Genomic DNA, 26,937 nt, shown 5'->3' with positions numbered 1-26,937 from the left:
ACTCGGTGCCCATTCACACACGGAGCCCCCTCACTCTCGCGTTCAATCTTGGTGCACTCTCAGACTCGGGAATTCACACTCAATGCCTCTCACTCTCGGGTGTTCACACTCGGTGCCGCTTCACACTTGGTGTCCCCTCACACTCGGTGCCCCTTCTCTCTCGGGTGTTCACACTTAGTGCCCTCTCACTCGTGAGTTCACACTCAATGCCCACTCACACTTGGGTGTTCACACTCGGTGCTCTCTCACACTCGGGTTATCACACGCGATGCCCTCTCACTCTCGGATGCTCACGCTCGGTGTCCTCTCATTCCCGGGTGTTCACGCTCGGTGCCCTCTCACTCAGGGGATCACACTTGGTGCCCTCTCACACTTGGGTTCTCACACTCGTTGCCCACTCACTCTTGAGTCTTCACACTTGGTGCCCTGTCACACTTGGGTTCTCACATTCGGTGCCTCCTTACTCTTGGGTTTTCACGCTCGGTGCCCTCTCACTCTCACGTGTTTACACACGGTGCCCTCTCACTCTCGGGTTCTCACACTCAGTGCACTCTCACTGTCGAGTGTTTACACACGGTGCCCTCTCACACTCGGGTGTACACACTCGGTGCCCTCTCACTCTCAGGTGTTCAAAGTCAATGCCCTCTCACTCACACATGGTGCCCTCTCATGCTTGGGATCTCAAACACTATGCCCTTTCAATCCCAGGTTCTCACACTCGGTGCCCCCACACTCTCGGGTGTTCATGCTCGGTGACCCTCACTCTCGGCTGTTCACGCCCCGTGCTCTGTTACTCTCTGGTGTTCACGCTTGGTGCCCTCCCACTCTCGGGTGTTCACACTCGGTACCCTCTCACTCTCTGGTGTTCACACTCGGTGCCCTAACACTCGGGTGTTCACACTTGGTGCCCTCTCACACTCGGTGCCCCCTCAAACTCAGGTGTTCACACTCGGTGCCCTCTCACACTCGGGTGTTCACACTCTTTGCCGGCTCACTATCACGTGTTCACACTCGCTGCCCTCTGACACTCGGTGCCATCTCACACTCGGTGCCCACTCACACTCGGCTCTTCACACTCGGTGCCCCTTCACTCTAGGGTGTTCACACTTAGTGCCCTCTCACTCTCGGGTGTTCACACTCGTTGCCCTCTCATGATCGGTGCCCCCTCACACTCCGTGCCCCCTCACACTCGGGTGCTCACACTCGGTGCCCCCTCACACTCAGGTGTTCACACTCAGTGCCCTCTCACACTCGTGTGTTCACACTCGGTGCCCTCTCACTCTCGGGTGTTCACACTCGGTGCCTTTTCACACTCGGAGCCCCTTCGCTCTCGGATGTTTACACTTAGTGCCCTCTCACACTCAGGTTTTCACACTCAATGCCTTCTCACTATTGTGTGTTCACATACAGTGTCCTCTCACAATTGGGTGTTCACACACATGGCCCTCTCACACTCGGTGCCCCCTCACTCTTGGGTGTTCACACTCGGTGCCCTCTCACTCTCTGGTGTTCACACTCGGTGCCCACCCACACTCGGGTGTTGACACTCAGTGCCCCCCCACACTCAGGTGTTCACACTCAGTGCCCTCCCACACTCGGGCGTTTGCACTTGGTGTGCTGTTACACTCGGTGACCCCTCACTCACGGGTGTTCACACAGGTGCCTTCTCACTCTTGGGTGTTCACACTCGGTGCCCTCTCACGCTCGGTGCCCTCTCAAACTCGGGTGTTCACACTCAGTGCCCCCTCACTCTCAGGTGTTCACACTCAATGCCCTCACACTCGGGTGTTCACACTTGGTGCCCTCTTAGACTCGGTGCCCACTCACTCTTGGGTGTTCACACTCGGTGCCCCCTCACACTCGGGTGTTCATACGCAGTGCCCTCTCACACTCGGTGCCCCCTCACTCTCAGGTGTTCAGATTCGTTGCCCTCTCATTCTCGGGTGTTCACTCTCAGTGCCCCTTCACACTCGGGTGTTCACACTCGGTGCCCTCTCACACTCGGTGGTCCCTCACACTCGGGTGCTCACACGGTACCCTCTCACACTCGGTGCCCCCTCACACTCAGGTGGTCACACTCGGTGACCTCTCAGACTCGGGTGTAAACACACCGTGCCCTCACACACTCGGGTGTTCACACTCGGTGCCCACTCACACTCGGCAGTTCACACTCGGTGCCCTCTCAAACCCGGGTGTTCACACTCGGTGTCCTCTCACACTTCGTGCCCTCTCACTCTCGGGTGTTCACACTCAGTGCCCCCGACACTACGGTGCCCTCTTACACTTGGTGCCCCCTCACTCTCGGGTCTTCACACTCGGCACCCTCTCACACTCGGTGCCCCTTCATTCTCGGGTGTTCACACTCAATGCCATCTCACACTCAGGTATTCACATTTGGTGCCCTCTCACACTCGGTGTCCCCTCACTCTCGGGTGCTCACACTCGGTGCCCTCTCACTCTCGGTGCCCCCTCACACTCGGCTGCTCACACCCAGTGCCCTTTCACACTCAGTGCCCCCTCACACTTGGTTGTTCATGCTCGGTGCCCCCTCACACTCGGGTGCTCACAGTCGGTGCCCTCTCACACTCGGGTTCTCACACGCGATGCTCTCTCACTCTTGGGTGCTCACACTCGGTGCCCTCTCACTCTTGGGTGTTCACACCCAGTGCCCTCTCACCCTTGGGTGTTCATACTCAGTACCCTCTCACTCAGCGGTTCACTATTGGTGCCGTCTCACACTTGGGTTCTCACACTCATTGCCCACTCACTCTTGGGTGTTCACACTTGGTGCCCTGTCACACTTGGGTGTTCACACTCAGTGCCCTCTCACTCTCAGTGCCCCCTCACACTCGGGTGTTCACACTCGGTGCAATCTCACACTCAGTGCCCCCTCACTCTCTGGTGTTCAGATTCGGTGCCGTCTCACTTTCGGGTGTTCACTCTCGGTGCCACCTCACACTCGGGTGTTCACAGTTACTGCGTTCTCACACTTGGTGCCCCCTCACACTTGGGTGTTCATGCTCGGTGCCCCTTCGCACTCGGGTGTTAACGCTCGGTGCCCTCTCACACTTGGTGCTCCCTCACACTCAGGTGTTCACACTCGGTGCCCTCTCACACTCGGTACCCCCTGACTCTCAGGTGTTCACACTCGTTGCCCTCTAACACTCGGGTGTTCACACTCAGTACCTTCTCACACTCGGTGCCCCTTCACACTCAGGTTTTCACACTCGGTGCCCTCTCAGACTCGGGTGCTCACTCACGGTGCCCTCTCACTCGCAGGTGTTCATACTCGGTGCCTCTGAAACTCGGTGCCCTCTCCTACTTGGTGCCCCCTCACTCTCGGTTGTTCACATTCGGTACCCTCTCACATTTGGTCTCTCACACTCTCACACTCTCAGTCTCGAGTGTTCACACTCAGTGCCTTCTCACTCTCGGATGTTCATGCTCAGTGCTGCCTCGCACTCGGGTGCTCACACCCGGTGCCCTCTCACACTCAGTGCCCCCTCACACTTGGGTGTTCATGCTCGGTGCCCCATCGCACTCGGGTGCTCACACTCAGAGCCCTCTCACACGTGATGCCCTCTCACTCTCGGGTGCTCACGCTCGGTGCCCTCTCACTCTCGGGTGTTCATGCTCGGTGCCCTCTCACTCAGGGGTTCACACTTGATGCCCTCTCACACTTGGGTTCTCACACTCGTTACCCACTCACTCTTGGGTCTTCACACTTGGTGCCCTGTCACACTTGGATTCTCACACTCGGTGCCCCTTCGCTCTCGGATGTTTGCACTTAGTGCCCTCTCACACCCGGGTGTTCACACTCAGTGCCTTCTCAATATCGGGTTTTCACATTCAGTGCCATTTCACACTTGGGTGTTCACACACGGTGCCCTCTCACGCTCGGTGCCCCCTCACTCTCGGGTGTTCACACTCGGTGCCCTCTCACACTCGGGTGTTCACACTCCGTCCCCCCTCACTCTCAGATGTTCACACTCAATGCCCTTTCACACTCGGGTCTTCACACTTGATGCCCTCTCAAACTCGGTGCTCCCTCACTCTCGGGTGTTCACACTCGGTGCCCTCTCACACTCGGGTGTTCACACATGGTGCGCTCTCACACTCGGGTGTTCACACTCGGTGCCCCCTCACTCTCAGGTGTTCACACTCAATGCCCTCTCACACTCGGGTATTCACACTTGGTGCCCTCTCACTCTTGGTGCCCCCTCACACCCGGGTGCTCACACCCAGTGCCCTTTCACACTCAGTGCCCACTCACACATGGGTGTTCATGGTCGGTGCCCCCTCACACTCGGGTGCTCACAGTCGGTGAGCTCTCACACTCGGGTTCTCACATGTGATGCCATCTCACTCAGGCGTTCACACTTGGTACCCTCTCACACTTGGGTTCTCACACTCATTGCCCACTCACTCTTGGGTGTTCACACGTGGTGCCGTGTCACAATTGGGTGTTCACAATCGGTGCCCTCTCACTCTCGGTGCCCCCTCACACTCGGGTGTTCACACTCGGTGCCTTCTCACACTCAGTGCCCCCTCACTCTCAGGTGTTCAGATTCAGTGCCCTCTCACTCTCGGTGTTCACTCTCGGTGCCCCCTCACACTTGGGTGTTCACAGTCGGTGCCCGCTCACACTTGGTGCTCACTCACACTCGGATGTTCACACTCGGTGCCCCCGACACTACAGTGCCATCTCACACTCGGTACCCCCTCACACTCAGGTGTTCACACTCGGTGCCCTCTCAGACTCGGGTCTTCACACATGGTGCCCTCTCACACTTGGCGCCCTCTCACACTCGGGTGTTCATACTCAGTACCCTCTCACACTCGGTGCCACTTCACACTCAGGTTTTCACACTCGGTGCCCTCTTAGAATCGGGTGTTCACACAAGGTGCCCTCTCACTCGCGGGTGTTCACACTCGGTGCTTCCGACACTCTGTGCCCTCTCATACTTGGTGCCCCCTCACTCTCGTGTGTTCACATTCGGTACCCTCTCACACTTGGTGCCCCCTCACTCTCGAGTGTTCACACTCAGTGCCTTCTCACACTCGGTGCCACTTCACGCTCGGGTGTTCACACTTAGTGCCCTCTCACTCTCGGGTGTTCACACTCAGTGCCTTCTCACTCTCGGGTGTTCATGCTCGGTGCCACCTCGCACTCGGGTGCTCACACCCGGTGCCCTCTCACACTCAGTGCTCTCTCAAACTCGGATTCTCACATGCGATGCCCTCTCACTCTCGGGTGCTCACGCTCGGTGCCCTCTCACTCTCGGGTGTTCATGATCGGTGCCCTCTCACCCTGGGGTGTTCATGCGCAGTGCCCTCTCACTCAGGGGATCACACTTGATGCCCTCTCACACTTGGGTTCTCACACTAATTGCCCACTCACTCTTGGGTCTTCACACTTGGTGCCCTGTCACACTTTGGTTCACACACTCGGTGCCCTTTCGCTCTCGGATCTTTGCACTTAGTGCCCTCTCACACTCGGGTGTTCACACTCAGTGCCTTCTCACTATCGGGTGTTCACATTCAGTGCCATTTCACACTTGGGTGTTCACACACGGTGCCCTCTCATGCTCGGTGCCCCCTCACTCTTGGGTGTTCACACTCGGTGCTGTCTCACACTCTGGTGTTCATGCTCGGTGCCCTCTCACTCTCAGGTGTTCACACTCAATGCCCTCTCACACTCGGGTATTCACACTTGGTGCCCTCTCACACTAGGTGCCCCCACACTCTCGGGTGTTCACACATGGTGCCCTCTCACACTCGGATGTTCACACTCGGTGCCCCCTCACTCTCAGGTGTTCACACTCAATGCCATCTCACACTCGAGTATTCACATTTGGTGCCCTCTCACAGTCGGTGTCCCCTCACTCTCAGGTGTTCACACTCGGTGCCCTCTCACTCTCGGTGCCCCCTCACACTCGGGTGCTCACACCCAGTGCCCTTTCATACTCAGTGCCCCCTCACACTTGGGTGTTCATGCTTGGTGCCCCCTCACACTTGGGTGCTCACAGTCAGTGCCCTCTCACACTCGGGTTCTCACACGCGATGCTCTCTCACCCTTGTGTGTTCATGCTCAGTGCCCTCACGCTCAGGGGTTCACACTTGGTGCCCTCTCACACTTGGGTTCTCACACTCATTGCCCAGGCAACTTGGGTGTTCACACTTGGTGCCCTGTCACACTTGGGTGTTCACACTCGGTGCCCTCTCACTCTCAGTGCCCCCTCACACTCGGGTGTTCACACTCGGTGCCCTCTCACACTCAGTGCCCCCTCACTCTCAGGTGTTCAGATTCGGTGCCCTCTCACTTTCGGGTGTTCACTCTCAGTGCCCCCTCACACTCGGGTGTTCACAGTCGGTGCGTTCTCACACTTGGTGCTCCCTCACACTTGGGTGTTCATGCTCGGTGCCCCATCGCACTCGGGTGTTAACACTCGGTGCCCTCTCACACTTGGTGCTCCCTCACACTCAGGTGTTCACACTCGGTGCCCTCTCACACTCGGTACCCCTGCCTCTCAGGTGTTCACACTCGTTGCCCTCTAACATTCGGGTGCTCACACTGAGTACCTTCTCACACTCGGTGCCCCTTCACACTAATGTTTTCACACTCGGTGCCCTCTCAGACTCGGGTGCTCACACACAGTGCCCTCTCACTCGCAGGTGTTCACACTCGGTGCCTCTGACACTCGGTGCCCTCTCCTACTTGGTGCCCCCTCACTCTCAGTTGTTCACATTCGGTACCCTCTCACACTTGGTGACACTCAGTCTCGAGTGTTCACACTCAGTGCCTTCTCACGCTCGGCGCCACTTCACGCTCGGGTGTTCACAATTAGTGCCCTCTCACTCTCGGGTGTTCACACACAGTGCCTTCTCAATCTCGGGTGTTCATGCTCGGTCCCCCCGGCACTCGGATGCTCACAACCGGTGCCCTCGCACACTCAGTGCCCCCTCACACTTGGGTGTTCATGCTCGGTGCCCCATCACACTCGGGTGCTCACACTCAGAGCCCTCTCACACGTGATGCCTTCTCACTCTCGGGTGCTCACGCTCGGTGCCCTCTCACTCTCGGGTGTTCATGCTCAGTGCCCTCTCACCCTTGGGTGTTCATGCTCAGTGCCCTCTCACTCAGGGGTTCACACTTGATGCCCTCTCACACTTGGGTTCTCAGACTCGTTGCCCACTCACTCTTGGGTGTTCACACTTGGTACCGTGTCACACTTGGTTGTTCACAATCGGTGCCCTCTCATTCTCGGTGCCCCCTCACACTCGGGTGTTCACACTCGGTGCCCTCTCAGACTCGGGTGTTCACACACGGTGCCCTCTCACACTTGGTGCCCTCTCACTCTCGGGTGTTCATGCTCGTTGCCCCCTCGCACTCAGGTGCTCACACCCGGTGACCTCTCGCACTCAGAGCCCCCTCACACTTGGGTGTTCATGCTCGGTGCCCCCTTACACTCGGGTGCTCACACTCGGTGCCCTCTCACACTCGGGTTCTCACACGCGAAGCCCTCTCACTCTCGGGCACTCACGCTCGGTGTCCTCTCATTCTCGGGTTTTCACGCTCGGTGCCCTCTCACCCTCGGGTGTTCGTGCTCAGTGCCCTCTCACTCAGGGGTTCACACTCGGTGCCCTCTCACACTTGGGTTCTCACACTCATTGCCCACTCACTCTTGGGTCTTCACACTTGGTGCCCTGTCACACTTGGGTTCTCACGTTCGGTGCCTCCTTCGCTCGGGTTTTCACGCTCGGTGCCCTCTCACTCTCATGTGTTTACACGTGCTCCCCTCTCACTCTCGTGTTCTCACACTCAGTGCCCTCTCACTGTCGAGTGTTTACACACGGTGCCCTCCCACACTCGGGTGTACACACTCGGTGCCCGCTCACTCTCGGGTGTTCACACTCGGTGCCCTCTCACTCCCAGGTGTTCACACATGGTGCCCTCTCATGCTCGGGTTCTCAAACTCTGTGCCCTTTCAATCCCGGGTTCTCACACTCGGTGCCCCCACACTCTCGGGTGTTCATGCTCGGTGCCCTCTTGCTCTCGGGTGTTCACACTCGGTGCCCTCTCACTCTCTGGTGTTCACACTCGGTGCCCTCTCACACCCGGTGCCCTCTCACACTCGGTGCCCTCTCACACTCGGTGCCCCCTCACACTCGCGTGTTCACACTCGGTGACCCTCATTCCCAGGTGTTCACACTCGGTGCCCTCTCACACTCGGGTGTTCACACTCAGTCCCCTCTCACACTCGGTGCCCCCTCACTCTCAGGTGTTCACACTCGGTGCCCTCTCACACTCGGGTGTTCACACTTGCTGCCCTCTGACACTCCGTGCCCTCTCACACTTTGTCCCCACTCACACTCGGCTCTTCACACTCAGTGCCCTCTCACACTTGGGTTCTCACACTCGTTGCCCACTCACTCTTGGGTCTTCACACTTTGTGCCCTGTCACACTTGGGTTCTCACACTCGGTGCCACGTTACTCTCGGGTTTTCATGCTTGGTGCCCTCTCACTCTCGGGTTCTCACACTCAGTGCCCTCTCACTGTGGACTGTTTACACGCGACGCCCTCTCACACTCAGGTTTTCAAACTCGGTGCCCTCTCACTCTCGGGTGTTCACACTCGGCGCCCTCTCACTCCCAGGTGTTCACACATGGTGCCATCTCACGCTCGGGTTCTCACACTCTGTGCCCTTTCAATCCCGGGATCTCATACTCAGTGCCCCCACATTCTCGGGTGTTCATACTCGGTGCATCCTCACTCTCAAGTGTTCACACTCGATGCCCTCTCACACTCGGGTGTTCACACTCGGTACCCTCTCACACTCAGTGCCCCCTCACTCTCATGTGTTCACACTCAGTGCCCCCTCACTCTCATGTGTTCACACTCACTGCCCTCTGACACTCGGTGCCCTCTCACACTCGGTGCCCACTCACACTCGGGTCTTCACACTCGTGGCCCTCTCACTCTCGAGTGTTCACACTCGGTGCACTCTGACACTCGCTGCCCTCTCACACTTGGTGCCTCCTCACTCTCGGGTCTTCACACTCGGTACCCTCTCACACTCGGTGCCCCCTCACTCTCGAGTGTCCACACTCGGTGCCTTCTCACACTCGGTGCCCCTTCACTTTCGGGTGTTTACACTTAGTGCCCTCTCACACTCAGGTGTTTACACACAGTGCCCTCTCACTCTCAGATGTTCATACTCGGTGCCCCCTCACTTTAGGGTGTTCACACTCGGTGCCTGTTCACACTCAGTGCCCCCTCACTCTCGTGTTCAATCTTGATGCCCTCTCACACTCGGGCATTCACACTCAATGCCTCTCACTTTCATGGGTTCACACTCGGTGCCCCCTCACGCTCGGTGCCCCCTCACTCTCGGGTGTTCACTCTCGGTGCCCTCTCACTCTCGAGCGGTCACACTCGGTGTGCTCTGAAACTCGGTGCCCTCTCACACTTGGTGCCTCCTCACTCTCGGGTCTTCACACTTGGTACCCTCTCACATTCAGTGCCCCCTCACTCTCGAGCATTCACACTCGGTGCCTTCTCACACTCGGTGCCCCTTCACTCTTGGGTGTTCACACTTAGAGCCCTTTCACGCTCGGGTGTTCACACTCAGTGCCTTCTCACTCTCGGGTGTTCACACTCGGTGCCCCCTCACTTTAGGGTGTTCATACTCGGTGCCCTTGAACACTCAGTGCCCCCTCACTCTTGTGTTCAATCTTGGTGCCCTCTCACACTCGGGCATTCACACTCAATGCCTCTCACTCTCAGGTGTTCACACTCGGTGCCCCCTCACACTAGGTGCCCCCTCACACTCGGGTGTTCACACTCAGTGCTTCCTCACTCTCGGGTGCTCACACTCGGTGCGCTCTGACACTCGGTGCCCTCTCACACTCGGTGCCCCCTCACTTTAGGGTGTTCACACTCGGTGCCCGTTCACATTCAGTGCCCCCTCACTCTCGTGTTCAATCTTGGTGCACTCTCAGACTCGGGCATTCACTCTCAATGCCTCTCACTCTCGGGTGTTCACACTCGGTGCCCCCTCACACTCGGTGCCCCCTCAAACTCGGTGCCCCTTCACTCTCCGGTGTTCACACTTAGTGCCCTCTCACTCGGGAGTTCACACTCAATGCCCCTCACACTTGAGTGTTCATGCTCGGTGCCCCCTCACCCTCGGGTGTTCACACTCGGTGCCCTCTCACACTCGGGTTATCACACGCGATGCCCTCTCACTCTCGGGTGCTCATGCTCGGTGTCCTCTCATTCCCGGGTGTTCATGCTCGGTGCCCTCTCACCCTCGGGTGTTCACACTCGGTACCCTCTCACTCTCTGGTGTTCACACTCGGTGCCCTCACACTCGGGTGTTCACACTCAGTGCCCTCTCACACTCGGTGCCCCCTCACTCTCTGCTGTTCACGCCCGGTGCTCTCTTACTCTCGGGTGTTCACGCTTGGTGCCCTCCCACTCTCGGGTGTTCAAAATCGGTAACCTCTCACTTTCTGGTGTTCACACTCGGGTGTTCACACTCGGTGCCCTGTCACACTCGGTGCCCCCTCACACTCAGGTGTTCACACTCGTTGCCCTCTCACACTCGGGTGTTCACACTCGGTGCCCGCTCACTCTCAAGTGTTCACACTCGCAGCCCTCTGACACTCAGTGCCATCTCACACTCGGTGCCCACTCACAATTGGCTCTTCACACTCGGTGCCCCTTCACTCTCAGGTGTACACACTTATTGCCCTCTCACACTCGGGTGTTCACACTTAGTGCCTTCACCCTCTCGGGTGTTCACATACATTGCCCTCTCACGCTCGGTGCCCCCTCACACTCGGGTGTTCACACTGGGTGGCCCCTCACTCTCAGGTGTTCACACTCGGTGCCCTCTCACACAAGCATGTTCACACTCAGTACCGTCTCACTCTCGGGTGTTCACACTCGGTGGCTTTTCACACTCGGTGCCCCTTCGCTCTCGGATATTTACACTTAGTGCCCTCTCAAACTCGGGTTTTCACACTCAATGCCTTCTCACTATTGGGTGTTCACATTCAGTGCCCTCTCACAATTGGGTGTTCACACACAGTGCCCTCTCACACTCGGTGCCCCTTCACTCTCGGGTGTTCACACTTAGTGCCCTCTCACACTCCGGTGTTCACACTTAGTGCCTTCTCACTGTCGGGTGTTCACACTCGGTGCCCTCTCACGCTCGGTGCCCCCTCACACTCGGTGCCCCCTCACACTCGGGTGTTAACACTGGGTGCCCCCTCACCCTCAGGTGTTCACACTCGGTGCCCTCTCACACTCGCGTGTTTACATTCGGTGCCCTCTCACTCTCGGGTGTTCTCACTCGGTGGCATTTCACACTCGGTGCCCCTTCGCTCTCGGATATTTACACTTAGTGCCCTCTCACACTCGAGTTTTCACACTCAATGTCTTCTCACTATCGGGTGTTCACATTCAGTGCCCACTCACAATTGGGTGTTCACACACAGTGCCCTCTCACACTCGGTGCCCCCTCACTCTTGGGTGTTCACACTCGGTGCCCTCTCACTCTCTGGTGTTCACGCTCGGTGCCCTCCCACACTCGGGTGTTGACACTCGGTGCCCCCTCACTCTCAGGTGTTCACACTCAGTGCCCTCCCACACTCGAGTGTTCGCACTTGGTGTGCTGTTACACTCGGTGACCCCTCACTCACGGGTGTTCACACAGGTGCCCTCTCACACTCGGGTGTTCACACTCAATGCCCTCACACACTCGGATATTCAGACTTGGTGCCATCTCACACTCGGTGTTCCCTCACTCTTGGGTGTTCACACTCGGTGCCCTCTCACTCTTGGTGCCCCCTCACACTCGGGTGCTCACACCCAGTGCCCTTTCACACTCAGTGCCCCCTCACACTTGGGTGTTCATGCTCGGTGCCCCCTCAAACTCGGGTGCTCACAATCAGTGCCCTCTCACACTTGGGTTCTCACATGCGATGCACTCTCACTCTCGGGTGCGCACGCTCGGTGCCCTCTCACTCTCGGGTGTTCACGTTCAGTCCCTCTCACCCTTGGGTGTTCACGCTCAGTGCCCTCTCACTCAGGGGTTCACAATTGTTGCCCTCTCACACTTGGATTCTCACACTCATTGCCCACTCACTCTTGGGTGTTCACATTTGGTGCCCTGTCACACATGGGTGTTCACACTCGGTGCCCTCTCACACTCAGTGCCCTCTCACTCTCGGGTGTTCACTCTCGGTGCCCCCTCACACTCGGGTGTTCACAGTCAGTGCCCTCTCACACTTGGTACTCCCTCACACTCGGATGTTCACACTCAGTGCCCTCTCACACTTGGTACCACCTCACTCTCTTGTGTTCACACTCGTTGCCCTCTAACACTCGGGTGTTCACACTCGGTGCCCTCTCAAACTCGGGTGTTAACACTCGGTGTCCTCTCATACTTGGTGTCCTCTCACTCTCGGGTGTTCACACTCGGTGCCCCCGACACTACGGTGCCCTCTCACACTCGGTACCCCCTCACACTCAGGTGTTCACACTCGGTGCCCTCTCAGACTCGGGTGTTCACACACGGTGCCCTCTCACACTCAGTGCCCTCTCACACTCGGGTGTGCACACTCAGTGCCTTCTCACTCTCGGGTGTTCATGCTCGGTGCCCCCTCGCACTTGGGTGCTCACACCCGGTGCCCTCTCGCACTCAGAAGCCCCTCACACTTGGGTGTTCATGCTCGGTGCCCCCTCGCACTCGGGTACTCACACTCAGTGCCCTCTAACACTCAGGTTCTCACATGCAGTGCCCTCTCACTGTCGAGTGTTTACACGCAGTGCCCTCTCACACTCCGGTGTTCAAACTCGGTGCCCTCTCACTCCCAGGTGTTCACACGTGGTGCCCTCTCATGCTCGGGTTCTCACACTCTGTGACCTTTCAATCCCGGGTTCTCACACTCGGTGCGCCCACACTCTCAGGTGTTCATGCTCGGTGCCCCCTCACTCTCGGGTGTTCACGCTTGGTGCCCTCTTGCTCTCGGGTGTTCACACGCGGTGCCCTCTCACTCTCTGGTGTTCACACTCGGTGCCATCTCACACTCGGGTGTTCACACTCCGTGCCCCCTCATTCTCAGGTGTTCACACTCGGTGCCCTCTCACACTCGGGTGTTCCCACTCGGTGCCCTCTCACACTCGGTGCCCCCTCACTCTCAGGTGTTCACAATCGGTGCCCTCTCACATTCGGGTGTTCACACTCGGTGCCCGCTCACTCTCAAGTGTTCACACTCGCTGCCCTCTGACACTCAGTGCCCTCTCACACTCTGTGCCCACTCACACTCAGCTCTTCACACTCGGTGCCCTCTCACACTTGGGTTCTCACACTCGTTGCCCACTCACTCTTGGGTCTTCACACTTTGTGCCCTGTCACACTTGGGTTCTCACACACAGTGCCTCCTTACTCTCGGGTTTTCACGCTCGGTGCCCTCTCACTCTCAGGGGTTTACACGCGGAGCCCTCTCACTCTCGGGTTCTCACACTCAGTGCCCTCTCACTGTCGAGTGTTTACACGCGGTGCCCTCTCACACTCGGGTGTTCACACTCAGTGCCCTCTCACTCTCGGGGGTTCACACTTGGCGCCCTCTCACTCCCAGGTGTTCACACATGGTGCCCTCTCACGCTTGGGTTCTCACACACGGTGCCCTTTCAATCCCGGGTTCTCACACTCGGTGCCCCCACATTCTCGGGTGTTCATGCTCGGTGCCTCCTCACTCTCAAGTGTTCACACTCGATGCCCTCTCACACTCGGGTGTTCACACTCGGTACCCTCTCACACTCAGTGCCCCCTCACTCTCATGTGTTCACACTCAGTGCCCCCTCACTCTCATGTGTTCACACACACTGCCCTCTGACACTCGGTGCCCTCTCACACTCGGTGCCCACTCACACTCGGGTCTTCAAACTCGTGGCCCTCTCACTCTCGAGTGTTCACACTCAGTGCGATCTGACACTCGCTGCCCTCTCACACTTGGTGCCTCCTCACTCTTGGGTCTTCACACTCTGTACCCTCTCACACTCGGTGCCCCCTCACTCTCGAGTGTTCACACTCGGTGCCTTCTCACACTCGGGTGTTCACATTCAGTGCCCGTTCACACTCAGTGCCCCCTCACTCTCGTGTTCAATCTTGGTGCCCTCTCACACTCGGGCATTCACACTCAATTCCTCTCACTTTCATGAGTTCACACTCGGTGCCCCCTCACGCTCGGTGCCCCCTCACACTCGGGTGTTCACAGTCGGTGCCCTCTCACACTTGGTTTTCCCTCACACTCAGATGTTCACACTCGGTGCCCTCTCACACTCGGTACCACCTCACTCTCTTGTGTTCACACTCGTTGCCATCTAACACTCGGGTGTTCACACTCAGTGCCCTCTCACACTCGGGTGTTCACACTCGGTGCCCTCTCAAACTCGGGTGTTAACACTCGGTGTCCTCTCATACTTGGTGCCCTCTCACTCTCGGGTGTTCACACTCGGTGCCCCCGACACTACGGTGCCCTCTCACACTCGGTACCCCCTCACACTCAGGTGTTCACACTCGGTGCCCTCTCAGACTCGGGCGTTCACACACGGTGCCCTCTCACACTCGGAGCCCGCTCACACTCGGGTGTTCACACTCAGTGCCTTCTCACTCTCGGGTGTTCATGCTCGGTGCCCCCTCGCACTTGGGTGCTCACACGCGGTGCCCTCTCGCACTCAGAAGCCCCTCACACTTGGGTGTTCATGCTCGGTGCCACCTCGCACTCGGGTGCTCACACTCGGTGCCCTCTCACACTCAGGTTCTCACACGCAGTGCCCTCTCACTGTCGAGTGTTTACACACGGTGCCCTCTCACACTCGGGTGTTCAAACTCGGTGCCCTCTCACTCCCAGGTGTTCACACATGGTGCCCTCTCATGCTCGGGTTCTCACACTCTGTGACCTTTCAATCCCGGGTTCTCACACTCGGTGCGCCCACACTCTCGGGTGTTCATGCACGATGCCCCCTCACTCTCGGGTGTTCATGCTTGGTGCCCTCTTGCTCTCGGGTGTTCACACGCGGTGCCCGCTCACTCTCTGGTGTTCACACTCGGTGCCATCTCACACTCGGGTGTTCACACTCCGCGCCCCCTCATTCTCAGGTGTTCACACTCGGTGCCCTCTCACACTCGGGTGTTCGCACTCGGTGCCCTCTCACACTCGGTGCCCCCTCACTCTCAGGTGTTCCCAATCGGTGCCCTCTCACTCAGGGGTTCACACTTGGTGCCCACTCACACTTGGATTCTCACACTCATTGCCCACTCACTCTTGGGTGTTCACATTTGGTGCCCTGTCACACTGGGGTGTTCACAATCGGTGCCCTCTAACTCTCGGTGCCTCCTCACACTCGGATGTTCACACTCAGTGCCCTCTCACACTCAGTGCCCCCTCACTCTCAGGTGTTCAGATTCGGTGCCCTCACACTCTCGGGTGTTCACTCTCGGTGCCCCCTCACACTCGGGTGTTCACAGTCAATGCCCTCTCACACTTGGTGCTCCCTCACACTTGGATGTCCACACTCGGAGCCCTCTCACACTCGGTACCACCTCACTCTCTTGTGTTCACACTCGTTGCCCTCTAACACTCGGGTGTTCACACTCAGTGCCCTCTCACACTCGGGTGTTAACACTCGGTGCCCTCTCTAACTCGGGTGTTAACACTCGGTATCCTCTCATACTTAGTGCCCTCTCACTCTCGGGTGTTCACACTCGGTGCCCTCTCAGACTCGGGTGTTCACACATGGTGCCCTCTCACACTCGGTACCCACTCACACTCAGGTGTTCACACTCGGTGCCCTCTCAGACTCAGGTGTTCACACATGGTGCCCTCTCACACTCGGTGCCCTCTCACACTCGGGTGTTCACACTCAGTGCCCCGTCACACTTGGGTGTTCATGCTCGGTGCCCCCTCGCACTTGGGTGCTCACACTCGGTGCCCTCTCACACTCAGGTTCTCACACGCAGTGCCCTCTCACTGTCGAGTGTTTACACGCGGTGCCCTCTCACACTCGGGTGTCCAAACTCGGTGCCCTCTCACTCCCAGGTGTTCACACATGGTGCCCTCTCATGCTCGGGTTCTCACACTCTGTGCCCTTTCAATCCCGGGTTCTCACACTCCGTGCGCACACACTCTCGGGAGTTCATGCTCGGTGCCCCCTCTCGGGTGTTCATGCTTGGTGCCCTCTTGCTCTCTGGTGTTCACACTCGGTGCCCTCTCACTCTCTGGTGTTCACACTCGATGCCATCTCACACTCGGGTGTTCACACTCGGAGCCCCCACATTCTCAGGTGTTCACACTCGGTGCCCTCTCACACTCGACTCTTCACACTCGGTGCCCTCTCACACTTGGGTTCTCACACTCGTTGCCCACTCACTCTTGGGTCTTCACACTTTGTGCCCTGTCACACTTGGGTTCTCACACACAGTGCCTCCTTACTCTCAGGTTTTCACGCTCGGTGCCCCCTCACTCTCAGGGGTTTACACGCGGAGCCCTCTCACTCTCGGGTTCTCAAACTCAGTGCCCTCTCACTGTAGAGTGATTACACGCGGTGCCCTCTCACACTCGGGTGTTCACACTCAGTGACCTCTCACTCTCAGGTGTTCACACTCGGCTCCCTCTCACTCCCAGGTGTTCACACATGTTGCCCTCTCACGCTTGGGTTCTCACACTCTGTGCCCTTTCAATCCCGGGTTCTCACACTCGGTGCCCCCACATTCTCGGGTGTTCATGCTCGGTGCCTCCTCACTCTCAAGTGTTCACACTCAATGCCCTCTCACACTCGGTGCCCCCTCACTCTCATGTGTTCACTCTCAGTGCCCCCTCACTCTCTTGTGTTCACACTCACTGCCCTCTGACACTCGGTGCCCTCTCACACTTGGTGCCCACTCACACTCGGGTCTTCACACTCGTGGCCCTCTCACTCTCGAGTGTTCACACTCGGAGCGCTCTGACACTCGGTGCCCTCTCACACTTGTTGCCTCCTCACTCTCGGGTGTTCACACTCGGTGCCCTCTCACGCTCGGTGCCCCCTCACACTCGGTGCCCCCTCACACTCAGGTGTTCACACTGGGTGCCCCCTCACTCTCAGGTGTTCACACTTGGTGCCCTCTCACGCTCGGTGCCCCCTCACACTCGGTGCCCCCTCACACTCGGGTGTTCACACAGGGTGCCCACTCACTCTCAGGTGTTCACACTTGGTGCCCTATCACACTCGCGTGTTCACACTCGGTGCCCTCTCACTCTCGGGTGTTCTAACTCGGTGGCTTTTCACACTCGGTGCCACTTTGCTCTCGGATATTTACACTTAGTGCCCTCTCACACTTGGGTTTTCACACTCAATGCCTTCTCACTATCGTGTGTTCACATTCAGTGCCCTCTCACAATTGGGTGTTCACACACAGTGCCCTCTCACATTCAGTGACCCTCACACTCGATGCCACCTCACTTTAGGGTGTTCATACTCGGTGCCCATTCACACGCAGTACCCCCTCACTCTCGTGTTCAATCTTGGTGCCCTCTCAGACTCGGGCATTCACACTCAATGCCTCTCACTCTCGGGTGTTCACACTCAGTGCCCCCTCACACTCGGTGCCCCCTCACACTCGGTGCCCCTTCACTCTCGGGTGTTCACACGTAGTGCCCTCTCACTCGGGAGTTCACACTCAATGCCCGCTCACACTTGGGTGTTCACACTCGGTGCCCTCTCACACTCAGGTTATCACACGCGATGCCCTCTCACTCTCGGGTGCTCACGCTCGGTGTCCTCTCATTCCCGGGTGTTCACGCTCAGTGCCCTCTCACCCTCGGGTGTTCACGCTCAGTGCCCTCTCACTCAGGGGATCACACTCGGTGCCCTCTCACACTTGGGTTCTCACACTCGTTGCCCACTCACTCTTGAGTCTTCACACTTGGTGCCCTGTCACACTTGGGTTCTCACATTCGGTGCCTCCTTACTCTTGGGTTGTCACGCTCGGTGCCCTCTCACTCTCACGTGTTTACACGCGGTGCCCTCTCACTCTCGGGTTCTCACACTCAGTGCCCTCTCACTGTCGAGTGTTTACACGCGGTGCCCTCTCACACTCGGGTGTTCACACTCAGTGCCCTCTCACTCTCGGGGGTTCACACTTGGCGCCCTCTCACTCCCAGGTGTTCACACATGGTGCCCTCTCACGCTTGGGTTCTCACACACGGTGCCCTTTCAATCCCGGGTTCTCACACTCGGTGCCCCCACATTCTCGGGTGTTCATGCTCGGTGCCTCCTCACTCTCAAGTGTTCACACTCAATGCCCTCTCACACTCGGTGCCCCCTCACTCTCATGTGTTCACTCTCAGTGCCCCCTCACTCTCTTGTGTTCACACTCACTGCCCTCTGACACTCGGTGCCCTCTCACACTTGGTGCCCACTCACACTCGGGTCTTCACACTCGTGGCCCTCTCACTCTCGAGTGTTCACACTCGGAGCGCTCTGACACTCGGTGCCCTCTCACACTTGTTGCCTCCTCACTCTCGGGTGTTCACACTCGGTGCCCTCTCACGCTCGGTGCCCCCTCACACTCGGTGCCCCCTCACACTCAGGTGTTCACACTGGGTGCCCCCTCACTCTCAGGTGTTCACACTTGGTGCCCTCTCACGCTCGGTGCCCCCTCACACTCGGTGCCCCCTCACACTAGGGTGTTCACACAGGGTGCCCACTCACTCTCAGGTGTTCACACTTGGTGCCCTATCACACTCGCGTGTTCACACTCGGTGCCCTCTCACTCTCGGGTGTTCTAACTCGGTGGCTTTTCACACTCGGTGCCACTTTGCTCTCGGATATTTACACTTAGTGCCCTCTCACACTTGGGTTTTCACACTCAATGCCTTCTCACTATCGTGTGTTCACATTCAGTGCCCTCTCACAATTGGGTGTTCACACACAGTGCCCTCTCACATTCAGTGACCCTCACACTCGATGCCACCTCACTTTAGGGTGTTCATACTCGGTGCCCATTCACACGCAGTACCCCCTCACTCTCGTGTTCAATCTTGGTGCCCTCTCAGACTCGGGCATTCACACTCAATGCCTCTCACTCTCGGGTGTTCACACTCAGTGCCCCCTCACACTCGGTGCCCCCTCACACTCGGTGCCCCTTCACTCTCGGGTGTTCACACGTAGTGCCCTCTCACTCGGGAGTTCACACTCAATGCCCGCTCACACTTGGGTGTTCACACTCGGTGCCCTCTCACACTCAGGTTATCACACGCGATGCCCTCTCACTCTCGGGTGCTCACGCTCGGTGTCCTCTCATTCCCGGGTGTTCACGCTCAGTGCCCTCTCACCCTCGGGTGTTCACGCTCAGTGCCCTCTCACTCAGGGGATCACACTCGGTGCCCTCTCACACTTGGGTTCTCACACTCGTTGCCCACTCACTCTTGAGTCTTCACACTTGGTGCCCTGTCACACTTGGGTTCTCACATTCGGTGCCTCCTTACTCTTGGGTTGTCACGCTCGGTGCCCTCTCACTCTCACGTGTTTACACGCGGTGCCCTCTCACTCTCGGGTTCTCACACTCAGTGCCCTCTCACTGTCGAGTGTTTACACACGGTGCCCTCTCACACTCGGGTGTTCACACTCGGTGCCCTCTCACTCTCAGGTGTTCACACTCGGTGCCCTCTCACTCCCAGGTGTTCACACATGGTGCCCTCTCATGCTTGGGTTCTCAAACACTATGCCCTTTCAATCCCAGGTTCTCACACTCGGTGCCCCCACACTCTCGGGTGTTCATGCTCGGTGCCTCCTCACTCTCAAGTGTTCACACTCGATGCCCTCTCACACTCGGTGCCCCCTCACTCTCATGTGTTCACTCTCCATGCCCCCTCACTCTCTTGTGTTCACACTCACTGCCCTCTGACACTCAGTGCCATCTCACACTCGGTGTCCTATCACACTAGGCTCTTCACACGCGGTGCCCCTTCACTCTCGGGTGTTGACAGTTAGTGCCCTCTCACACTCGGGTGTTCACACTTAGTGCCTTCTCACTCTCAGGTGTTCACACTCGGTGCCCTCTCACTCTCGGGTGTTCACACTCGGTGGCTTTTCACACTCGGAGCTCCTTCGCTCTCGGATGTTTACACTTAGTGCCCTCTCACACTTGGGTTTTCACACTCAATGCCTTCTCACTATCGTGTGTTCACATTCAGTGCCCTCTCACAATTGGGTGTTCACACACAAGGCCCTCTCACACTCGGTGCCCCCTCACTCTTGGGTGTTGAAACTCGGTGCCCTCTCACTCTCTGGTGTTCACCATCGGTGCCCTCCCACACTCGGGTGTTGACACTCGGTGCCCCCTCACTCTCAGGTGTTCACAGTCAGTGCCCTCCCACACTCGGGCGTTTGCACTTGGTGTGCTGTTACACTCGGTGACCCCTCACTCACGGGTGTTCACACAGGTGCCTTCTCACTCTTGGGTGTTCACACTCGGTGCCCTCTCACGCTCGGTGCCCTCTCAAACTCGGGTGTTCACACTCGGTGCCCCCTCACTCTCAGGTGTTCACACTCAATGCCCTCACACTCGGGTGTTCACACTTGGTGCCCTCTTACACTCGGTGCCCACTCACTCTCGGGTGTTCACACTCGGTGCCCCCTCACACTCGGGTGTTCATACGCGGTGCCCTCTCACACTCGGTGACCCCTCACTCTCAGGTGTTCAGATTCGTTGCCCTCTCATTCTCGGGTGTTCACTCTCAGTGCCCCCTCACACTCGGATGTTCACACTCGGTGCCCTCTCACACTCGGTACCCCCTCACTCTCAGGTGTTCACACTCGTTGCCCTCAAACACTCGGGTGTTCACACTCGGTGCCCTCTCAAAAGCGGTGCTCCCTCACACTCGGGTGTTCACACGGTACCCTCTCACATTCGGTGCCCCCTCATACTCAGGTGGTCACACTCGGTGACCTCTCAGACTCGGGTGTAAACACACCGTGCCCTCACACACTCGGGTGTTCACACTCGGTGCCCTCTCACACTTGGCAGTTCACACTCGGTGCCCTCTCAAACTCGGGTGTTCACACTCGGTGTCCTCTCACACTTCATGCCCTCTCACTCTCGGGTGTTCACACTCAGTGCCCCCGACACTACGGTGCCCTCTCACACTTGGTGCCCCCTCACTCTCGGGTCTTCACACTCGGTACCCTCTCACACTTGGTGCCCTTTCACTCTCGGGTGTTCACACTCAATGCCATCTCACACTCGGTACCCCCTCACTCTCAGGTGTTCACACTCGTTGCCCTCAAACACTCGGGTGTTCACACTCGGTGCCCTCTCACACTCAGTGCTCCCTCACACTCGGGTGTTCACACGGTACCCTCTCACACTCGGTGCCCCCTCACACTCAGGTGGTCACACTCGGTGCCCTCTCAGACTCGGGTGTAAACACACCGTGCCCTCACACACTCGGGTGTTCACACTCGGTGCCCTCTCACACTCGGCAGTTCACACTCGTTGCCCTCTCAAACTCGAGTGTTCACACTCGGTGTCCTCTCACACTTCGTGCCCTCTCACTCTCGGGTGTTCACACTCAGTGCCCCCGACACTACGGTGCCCTCTCACACTTGGTGCCCCCTCATGCTCGGGTCTTCACACTCGGTACCCTCTCACACTCGATGCCCCTTCACTCTCAGGTGTTCACACTCAATGCCATCTCACACTCGGGTATTCACATTTGGTGCCCTCTCACACTCGGTGTCCCCTCACTCTCGGGTGTTCACACTCGGTGCCCTCTCACTCTCGGGTGTTCACACTCGGTGGCTTTTCACACTCGGAGCTCCTTCGCTCTCGGATGTTTACACTTAGTGCCCTCTCACACTTGGGTTTTCACACTCAATGCCTTCTCACTATCGTGTGTTCACATTCAGTGCCCTCTCACAATTGGGTGTTCACACACAAGGCCCTCTCACACTCGGTGCCCCCTCACTCTTGGGTGTTGAAACTCGGTGCCCTCTCACTCTCTGGTGTTCACCATCGGTGCCCTCCCACACTCGGGTGTTGACACTCGGTGCCCCCTCACTCTCAGGTGTTCACAGTCAGTGCCCTCCCACACTCGGGCGTTTGCACTTGGTGTGCTGTTACACTCGGTGACCCCTCACTCACGGGTGTTCACACAGGTGCCTTCTCACTCTTGGGTGTTCACACTCGGTGCCCTCTCACGCTCGGTGCCCTCTCAAACTCGGGTGTTCACACTCGGTGCCCCCTCACTCTCAGGTGTTCACACTCAATGCCCTCACACTCGGGTGTTCACACTTGGTGCCCTCTTACACTCGGTGCCCACTCACTCTCGGGTGTTCACACTCGGTGCCCCCTCACACTCGGGTGTTCATACGCGGTGCCCTCTCACACTCGGTGACCCCTCACTCTCAGGTGTTCAGATTCGTTGCCCTCTCATTCTCGGGTGTTCACTCTCAGTGCCCCCTCACACTCGGATGTTCACACTCGGTGCCCTCTCACACTCGGTACCCCCTCACTCTCAGGTGTTCACACTCGTTGCCCTCAAACACTCGGGTGTTCACACTCGGTGCCCTCTCAAAAGCGGTGCTCCCTCACACTCGGGTGTTCACACGGTACCCTCTCACATTCGGTGCCCCCTCATACTCAGGTGGTCACACTCGGTGACCTCTCAGACTCGGGTGTAAACACACCGTGCCCTCACACACTCGGGTGTTCACACTCGGTGCCCTCTCACACTTGGCAGTTCACACTCGGTGCCCTCTCAAACTCGGGTGTTCACACTCGGTGTCCTCTCACACTTCATGCCCTCTCACTCTCGGGTGTTCACACTCAGTGCCCCCGACACTACGGTGCCCTCTCACACTTGGTGCCCCCTCACTCTCGGGTCTTCACACTCGGTACCCTCTCACACTTGGTGCCCTTTCACTTTCGGGTGTTCACACTCAATGCCATCTCACACTCGGTACCCCCTCACTCTCAGGTGTTCACACTCGTTGCCCTCAAACACTCGGGTGTTCACACTCGGTGCCCTCTCACACTCAGTGCTCCCTCACACTCGGGTGTTCACACGGTACCCTCTCACACTCGGTGCCCCCTCACACTCAGGTGGTCACACTCGGTGCCCTCTCAGACTCGGGTGTAAACACACCGTGCCCTCACACACTCGGGTGTTCACACTCGGTGCCCTCTCACACTCGGCAGTTCACACTCGTTGCCCTCTCAAACTCGAGTGTTCACACTCGGTGTCCTCTCACACTTCGTGCCCTCTCACTCTCGGGTGTTCACACTCAGTGCCCCCGACACTACGGTGCCCTCTCACACTTGGTGCCCCCTCATGCTCGGGTCTTCACACTCGGTACCCTCTCACACTCGATGCCCCTTCACTCTCAGGTGTTCACACTCAATGCCATCTCACACTCGGGTATTCACATTTGGTGCCCTCTCACACTCGGTGTCCCCTCACTCTCGGGTGTTCACACTCAGTGCCCTCTCACTCTCGGTGCCCCCTCACACTCGGGTGCTCACACCCAGTGCCCTTTCACAATCAGTGCCCCCTCACACTTGGGTGTTCATGCTCGGTGCCCCCTCACACTTGGGTGCTCACAGTCGGTGCCCTCTCACACTCGGGTTCTCACACGCGATGCTCTCTCACTCTTGGGTGCTCACGCTCGGTGCCCTCTCACTCTCGGGTGTTCACGCCCGGTGCCCTCTCACCCTTGGGTGTTCATGCTCAGTGCCCTCTCACTCAGTGGCTCAGTATCGGTGCCATCTCACACTTGGGTTCTCACACTCATTGCCCACTCACTCTTGGGTGTTCACACTTGGTGCCCTGTCACACTTGGGTGTTCACACTCGGTGCCCTCTCACTCTCAGTGCCCCCTCACACTCGGGTGTTCACACTCGGTGCCCTCTCACACTCAGTGCCCCCTCACTCTCAGGTGTTCAGATTCGGTGCCCTCTCACTTTCGGGTGTTCACTCTCGGTGCCACCTCACACTCGGGTGTTCACAGTCAGTGCGTTCTCACACTTGGTGCCCCCTCACACTTGGGTGTTCATGCTCGGTGCCCCATCGCACTCGGGTGTTAACACTCGGTGCCCTCTCACACTTGGTGCTCCCTCACACTCAGGTGTTCACACTCGGTGCCCTCTCACACTCGGTACCCCCTGACTCTCAGGTGTTCACACTCGTTGCCCTCTAACACTCGGGTGTTCACACTCAGTACCTTCTCACACTCGGTGCCCCTTCACACTCAGGTTTTCACACTCGGTGCCCTCTCAGACTCGGGTGCTCACACACGGTGCCCTCTCACACTTGGTGACTCTCAGTCTCGAGTGTTCACACTCAGTGCCTTCTCACTCTCGGCGCCACTTCACGCTCGGGTGTTCACAATTAGTGCCCTCTCACTCTCGGGTGTTCACACTCAGTGCCTTCTCACTCTCGGGTGTTCATGCTCAGTGCCGCCTCGCACACGGGTGCTCACACCCGGTGCCCTCTCACACTCAGTGCCCCCTCATACTTGGGTGTTCATGCTCGGTGCCCCATCGCACTCGGGTGCTCACACTCAGAGCCCTCTCACACGTGATGCCCTCTCACTCTCGGGTGCTCATGCTCGGTGCCCTCTCAATCTCGGGTGTTCATGCTCGGTGCCCTCTCACCCTCGGGTGTTCATGCTCAGTGCCCTCTCACTCAGGGGTTCACACTTGATGCCCTCTCACACTTGGCTTCTCACACTCGTTACCCACTCACTCTTGTGTCTTCACACTTGGTGCCCTGTCACACTTGGGTTCTCACACTCGGTGCCCCTTCGCTCTCGGATGTTTGCACTTAGTGCCCTCTCACACTCGGGTGTTCACACTCAGTGCCTTCTCAATATCGGGTTTTCACATTCAGTGCCATTTCACACTTGGGTGTTCACACACGGTGCCCTCTCATGCTCGGTGCCCCCTCACTCTCGGGTGTTCACACTCGGTGCCCTCTCACACTCGGGTGTTCACACTCGGTCCCACCTCACTCTCAGATGTTCACACTCAATGCCCTTTCACACTCGGGTCTTCACACTTGGTGCCCTCTCAAACTCGGTGCTCCCTCACTCTCGGGTGTTCACACTCAGTGCCCTCTCACACTCGGGTGTTCACACATGGTGCGCTCTCACACTCGGGTGTTCACACTCGGTGCCCCCTCACTCTCAGGTGTTCACACTCAATGCCCTCTCACACTCGGGTATTCACACTTGGTGCCCTCTCACACTCGGTGTCCCCTCACACTCGGGTGTTTACACTCGGTGCCCTCTCACTCTTGGTGCCCCCTCACATTCGGGTGCTCACACCCGGTGCCCTTTCACACTCAGTGCCCACTCACACATGGGTGTTCATGCTCGGTGCCCCCTCACACTCGGGTGCTCACAGTCGGTGACCTCTCACACTCGGGTTCTCACATGTGATGCCATCTCACTCAGGCGTTCACAGTTGGTGGCCTCTCACACTTGGGTTCTCACACTCATTGCCCACGCACACTTGGGTGTTCACACATGGTGCCCTCTCACGCTCGGTGCCCCCTCACTCTCGGGTGTTCACACTCGGTGCCCTCTCACACTCGGGTGTTCACACTCGTTCCCCCCTCACTCTCAGGTGTTCACACTCAATGCCCTCTCACACTCGGGTGTTCACACTTGGTGCCCTCTCACACTCGGGTGTTCACACTTGGTGCGCTCTCACACTCAGGTGTTCACATTCGGTGCCCCCTCACTCTCAGGTGTTCACACTCAATGCCCTCTCACACTCGGGTATTCACACTTGGTGTCCTCTCACTCTTGGTGCCCCCTCACACTCGGGTGCTCACACCCGCTGCCCTTTCACACTCAGTGCCCACTCACACTTGGGTGTTCATTCTCGGTGACCCCTCACACTCGGGTGCTCACAGTCGGTGACCTCTCACACTCGGGTTCTCACACGTGATGCCATCTCACTCAGGCGTTCACACTTGGTGCCCTCTCACACTTGGGTTCTCACACTCATTGCCCACTCACTCTTGGGTGTTCACACTTGGTGCCGTGTCACAATTGGGTGTTCACAATCGGTGCCCTCTCACTCTCGGTGCACCCTCACACTCGGGTGTTCAAACTCAGTGCCCTCTCACACTCAGTGCCCCCTCACTCTCAGGTGTTCAGATTCGGTGCCCTCTCACTCTCGGTGTTCACACTTGGTGCTCCCTCACACTCGGATGTTCACACTCGGTACCCCCTCACACTCAGGTGTTCACACTCGGTGCCCTCTCAGACTCGGGTCTTCACACATGGTGCCCTCTCACACTTGGTGCCCTCTCACACTCGGGTGTTCATACTCAGTACCCTCTCACACTCTGTGCCGCTTCACACTCAGGTTTTCACACTCGGTGCCCTCTCAGACTCGGGTGTTCACACAAGGTGCCCTCTCACTCGCGGGTGTTCACACTCGGTGCTTCTGACACGCGGTGCCCTCTCATACTTGGTGCCCCCTCACTCTCGGGTGTTCACATTCGGTACCCTCTCACAATTGGTGCCCCCTCACTCTCGAGTGTTCACACTCAGTGCCTTCTCACACTCGGTGCCACTTCACGCTCGGGTGTTCACACCTAGTGCCCTCTCACTCTCGGGTGTTCTCACTCATTGCCTTCTCACTCTCGGGTGTTCATGCTCAGTGCCCCCTCGCACTCGGGAGCTCACACCCGGTGCCCTCTCACACTCAGTGCTCTCTCACACTCGGATTCTCACACGCGATGCCCTCTCACTCTCGGGTGCTCACGCTCGGTGCCCTCTCACTCTCGGGTGTTCATGATCGGTGCCCTCTCACCGTCGGGTGTTCATGCTCAGTGCCCTCTCACTCAGGGGTCACACTTGATGCCCT

This window comes from Carcharodon carcharias, chromosome 7, assembly GCF_017639515.1.
Source record: "Carcharodon carcharias isolate sCarCar2 chromosome 7, sCarCar2.pri, whole genome shotgun sequence".
Classification (NCBI taxonomy): Eukaryota; Metazoa; Chordata; class Chondrichthyes; order Lamniformes; family Lamnidae; genus Carcharodon; species Carcharodon carcharias.
Note: the sequence above shows the minus strand (reverse complement) of the source record.